Raw genomic sequence first — 5,348 nt, 5'->3', positions numbered from 1 at the left:
GGAGGGGAAGGGGGGAGGGGGGCTTTAAAGGGCCTGAGCCGGGCTGGGGCTCCCCAAACAAAGTGATCGAGGGCGGCCGCCTCCACGCAGGTTCCCTCCTGGTTCTCGTGTCTCCCGGAGTCGTTCTGTGGGTTTGCTGCCTCTATTCGCCCTGAGTATCTCTATTCCTCTGTCTACGTCTCTGTCTCTGCCTGTTTTTCTATTTCTTGGTCTCTCTGTTCCTCTGAATCGTTGTCTCCATGTCTTTCTCCATCACGTGTCTCCCTCAGAGCCTCTTTCTGTCCAGTCTCTGTGTCTCTGCCACGGCCCAAGTCTCCCTCTGTGTGTCTGTTTCACTCTCTTTAAGCCACTCAGCCCGTGGATCTGTGCATACGCTCGGACTGGATCCCGTCTTCACTCCCTTGTATAACTGGAAAACTCCTGTTCATCCATCAGTGGTGAGTTCGAACATACCCTCCACCAGGAAGCCTTCCCTGATTCGCCCAAACTGAGCCTTTACTTTCTGGATGACCCCAGACCCCAGCTTCTTCTGGTTGGGCCCTGTCCCTGGCACAGCTCTGATCACCATCCCTCCCTACATACCTCGCTGGGCAGTTCCATGTAGGTCAGTGCCCCCGAAAACCTGTTTACTGTGTATTTCCTGTGCCTAGAACAGTGCCAGAGGTCGTGGGTGCAACATGCATTTTTCACTGCCATATAGTACTCATTCGAATAAGTACACCATTGGTTACTCACTGTTCTTCAGTTGGTGGACATTAAAATTTCACTTTGGGTTTATTACAACCAAAGATTTTAGGACCATTCTCAGAAACACAGGCTGGTGAACATGGGTTAGGATGGCTGATCGTAGGACACCCACATGCGCAGCTTCACAAGATAACATCCAATTGCTTTTCCATGTTGCTCCAGCAGTTTACATCGAACCACCACCATGTAAGCATTTGGTTGCTACACGTTCTTGCTAACACTTTGAATTGTCCAGGTTTTTTAATTGTGCCAGAGTGGAGGGGGTGAAGTGGCACTTCTTTTTGGTTTTGATTTGCTCTCTGATTGTTCATGAGGTGGAACTTTATATGTAAATATTGGTTTCTTCTTAGGGTGAAATAAATGCCTGTTCAAGTATTTCATCCATTTTTAAATTTTGACCCCTTTTCTATTTTATTTTGGGGGGTGGGGGGTAATTCTTTATACATATTAGATACAAATCCTTTGTTGGTTTCATGTGTTGTAAAAATTCTTCGACTTTGGGGCTTTTTTTCATTCTATTAATGGTGTCATTTTCTGAACAGAAGCTCTTAACTTTTTAAAATCCTCAATCCAAGGATATGTTTTCTTTTTGTTTTTAGAGAGAGGGGAAGGGAGAGAGAAACATCTATGTGAAAGAGAAACATTGATTGATTGCCTTCCATTGGTGTTCCTACCAGGGATCGTACTTCCAACCTAGGTATGTGCCCTGACCAGGAGTCGAACGTGCAATTTTTTTTTTTGGTGTATGGGACAATGCTCTAGCCAATTGAGCCACCTGGCCAGGGCAGAAGCTCTTTATTTTTCAAAAAGTGATTTTATTGCCCAGCTGGTGTGGCTCAATGGTTGAGGGTTGACCTATGAACCAGGTTCGATTCCTGGTCAGGGCACATGCCCGGGTTGCAGACTCGATCCTCAGTGTGGGGCGTGCAGGAGGCAGCTTATCAATGATACTCTCTCATCATTGATGGTTCTACCTCTCTGTTCCCCCTCCCTTCCTCTCTGAAATCAATAAAGACATATTTTAAATGTTTTTATTCATTTTGAGAGAGAGAGGAAGGGAGTGGGATAGAGAGATAGAAACATCAATGACAGAGAAACATCATTGATTGGCTACCTCCTGCACGCTCCCCAATAGGAATCGAGCCTGCAATCCAGGTATGTGCCCTGACTGGAATCGAAACAGTGATCTCTTGCTTCCTGGGTCACAGCTCAACCACTGTGCCACACCAGCTGGGCAGAAGCTCTTAATTTTTAAAATAATTTTTTTATTGTGGGAAAATTTGAGATATACAGCAAAGTTACAGAGTTGCAGAACTGTAAAGGGATAGAACACGCCTATAAACCCCCTTACACGGGGGTTATATGTATCTATGTAAAGATGAAAACATTAGCATAGGCACTTATTATTAACTACATAGCAGATTTTACATTTCACCAGTGTTTCATCTCTCTAGTCCAGGATCTGGTCCAGACCCTACATTGCATTTAGTCATCTTATCTTCTTGTCCCCACCTTGTGTTTCCTTATTTTGCTGTGTTTCCTTCTTTTTCATCCCCTGGACACTTTGAAGAGTACTGGTCAGGTATGTGTGGGAAGTTCCTTAGTTTGGGTTTATCTGTTATCTTTTCGTTATTAGACTGAGGTTATAAAGTTTGAGGGGAAGATCACAGAGATGGGGTTCCCTCCTTGTCACATCAAAGCAGAGGCCCCTGGTGCCCACAGGTGATGTTAACTTTGATCACCTGGGCAAAGTGCTGCCTGCCAGGTTTATCTAACGTAAGTTGCTATTTTTTCCCTTGCCCTACCCTGTTCCTTGTTAGCAAATTGCTAAACTCAAGGAGAAGGAATTGTGCTCCACCTCCTAGACTGGGAGTTTCTACAAAGCTCTTAATTTAATTTTTTTAAGAATTTTTTCCCCCTTGATTTCAGAGAGGAAGGGAGAGGGAGAGAGAGACAGAAACATCAATGGTGATGAGAGAGAATCATTGATTGGTTGCCTCCTGCATGCAACCCAGGCATGTGCCCTTGACCGGAATCAAACCTGGGACCCTTCAGTTCGCAGGCCTACGCTCTATCCACTGAGCCAAACCTGTTAGGGCTCTTAATTTAATTTTTTATTGCTGTAAAATGCACACAACGAAATTGACCATTTTAACGATTTTATTATTTTTTAAATCCTCCCCTCTGAGGATATTTTTTCCATTGATTTTTAGAGAGAATGGAAGGAAGAGAGGAGGTGAGAGAGAGAGAGAAACATTGTTGTATCTCACCCTTGGCCCAGCTGGGCCTGGGAACGAACCTGCAACCCACATACATGCCCGGGAATAGAACCCGAGACCTTTCCATGCTCAGGCCGATGCTCTACCACTGAGCCACACTGACCAGGGCCATTGGAACCATTTTAAAGTATACAATTCAGTGGTATTTAGTACATTTACAATATTGTGCAACCACCACTTGTATGTAGTACTAAAACATTTCCATCACCCCAGAAGGAAGACCTGTCCCCATGAATAGCCACTCCCCATCCCTTCTCCCCCAGTCCCTGGACACTGCTAATCTGCTTTCCGTCTCTGGATTTATGTTAAATCTTTTCCTTTGCTGTACTCACACGGTGTCTTGTTCAAGGAATTCTTGTTTGCCCCAACTTCATCAAGATATTCTCATAGCAGTTTTAGAGTTTTGTTATTTACAGTCAACTCTTGGCCTCTTTGGGGACTGATAGGGGAGTGTGGAGTGTGATAAAGTCAAATCGCATATTTTTTCCATGTGGACAACCCATCATCCCAATACCTTTAAAGGAAGTTGTCGCACATGCATACTTAATAATGAGCAGACCAGTTGTTAAGTCCACGGGCCAATGCTCTATCCACTGAGCCAAGCCAGCTAGGGCACGATTACATTTTTTAATCGGTAAGTTGCAGTAGCATAGAATGCAATTGGCTTCAGCATCTAAGAAGCTTTCTCAGTTTTTGTAAATCTAGTACATAATTATATTTGCAGATCCTTTGGGGTTTGTATTGTCTCCAGTGATATAATCTGTAAATAAAACCACTTTCTTCTTTTTTTTTTTTCTCTCCAGTCTTTGAACCGCTCATTTTTTTTTCCCGTCCTCTTGCACCAGCCAGGCCATCAGTACGATCCCAGATACCATGACAACAGGCACCCTTGCTTTGTTCCCATCTTAAAAAGAGCATTTCAGTATTCACCGTTACATATGACATCTGGTGTAGGTTTTAATAGAAAATCAAGTTAAGGAGGTCTACGTCTATTTCCGGTTTGCTAAGATTTTTTTCTTTTTAAAAAAAAATATATTTTATTGATTTTTTTAGAGAGAGGAAGGGAGAGGGATAGAGAGTTAGAAACATCAATGAGAGAGAAACATCGATCAGCTGCCTCCTGCACACCCCCTACTGGGGATATGCCCGCAACCAAGGTACATGCCCTTGACCGGAATCGAACCTGGGACCCTTCAGTCCGCAGGCTGATGCTCTATCCACTGAGCCAAACCGGTTAGGGCCTAAGATTTTTTTTTTCCTTTTATCAAACATAAGTGGTGAATTTTAGCAAATGCATTTTCTGCATCGTTGGGACACCTAGATAACATTTCATCTTTAATCTGTTAAGGTGAATTACATCTCTCACTATGCTTAACACACATTGGTCTCTGTTATTCTCTGTCTCTCTTATCCACACCTCATCTCCCTCCTGCCAAAGCCCTTGATAAATTGATCACTCGGATCCAATTAATTTTAAAGTGCCAGTGCCCCATTTTACTCCTGTCAACAGCTCACCTTATTTCAAAACTATTTATTTGAGCTATCTCGTCTCTCCGCATGATCATGCCATGCTGTCTCGATCTTTCCCTTGCAATACCTTCTCCGTGCGTCCCTCTTTCCCTTGCTCTCCTCATTGTGCATCTACATTCATATCTTTAGCAAACTCTCTCAGACTCTCTGACTTCCCATCTCTTTTCTCTCTTGGCTTCTGATGTCTTGCTCTCTCGCCACCATCTTATAAAATCCACAGAGAAAACATCATGGAAAGATAAGTGATGGGAAATGGTGCACAACGGATGAAAAGTACAACACACATGCAGAGAGATAGAAATACCACCCCCGCCATCACATGCACAAACTCTCCTCCCAGGTGTCTGAGCTCCTGGCCATCCCCGGGGACCGCACTCTTGTCCAAATTTGCCCATCCCTGTGCGAGAGCAGCCATGGAGACATCTGGGCTTCAGACAAGAAGGTTTCTTTCCACAGCATCTGCTGAGCTCAGCTTTGTAATGGAGAATGAGCAGAGCTTATTCGGGAAGTCTCAACCCAGGGCACTCCTGCTTGGTCTTCAAGTAAGTTCCTAATCTTTCCTGGGTATGTTTGATGTTTCTGGCACTGTGCAAGGCTCCACAGAAGGGACAGACATGAATCAGATGTCCATCAATTGTTCAGCAAACGTTTGTTGGGGTCAGAGTGTAGACAGAGGGTAAAGGGCCACCTGGCTTCCAGGGCCCAAACTAAGACATCAAACCCAGGGTCTGCCCTCCACATCTCTATTCACTCCCCCCCCCCCCCTACCCCCACCCCCCGCCCCAACTCTAG

The 5,348-nt window shown here is 44.6% G+C and overlaps 1 long non-coding RNA gene across 5 annotated transcripts in view; it reads left to right on the top strand.

Moving 5' to 3' along the window:
- Window positions 1-18: 18 nt before the first annotated feature.
- Window positions 19-5,348, top strand: part of LOC102242893 — a 9,266-nt gene continuing 3,936 nt past the window's right edge. For all 5 annotated transcript variants that reach the window (XR_314026.2, XR_001363593.1, XR_001363592.1 and 2 more), the window contains exons 1-2: window positions 19-437; window positions 4,897-5,098. This is a non-coding gene — a long non-coding RNA (uncharacterized LOC102242893). The remainder of the gene's footprint in view (window positions 438-4,896; window positions 5,099-5,348) is intronic.

This window comes from Myotis brandtii, unplaced genomic scaffold, assembly GCF_000412655.1.
Source record: "Myotis brandtii unplaced genomic scaffold, ASM41265v1 scaffold421, whole genome shotgun sequence".
Classification (NCBI taxonomy): domain Eukaryota; kingdom Metazoa; phylum Chordata; class Mammalia; order Chiroptera; family Vespertilionidae; genus Myotis; species Myotis brandtii.
The sequence above is the reverse complement of the archived record's forward strand: the minus strand, read 5'-3'. Positions and strand labels throughout refer to the sequence as shown.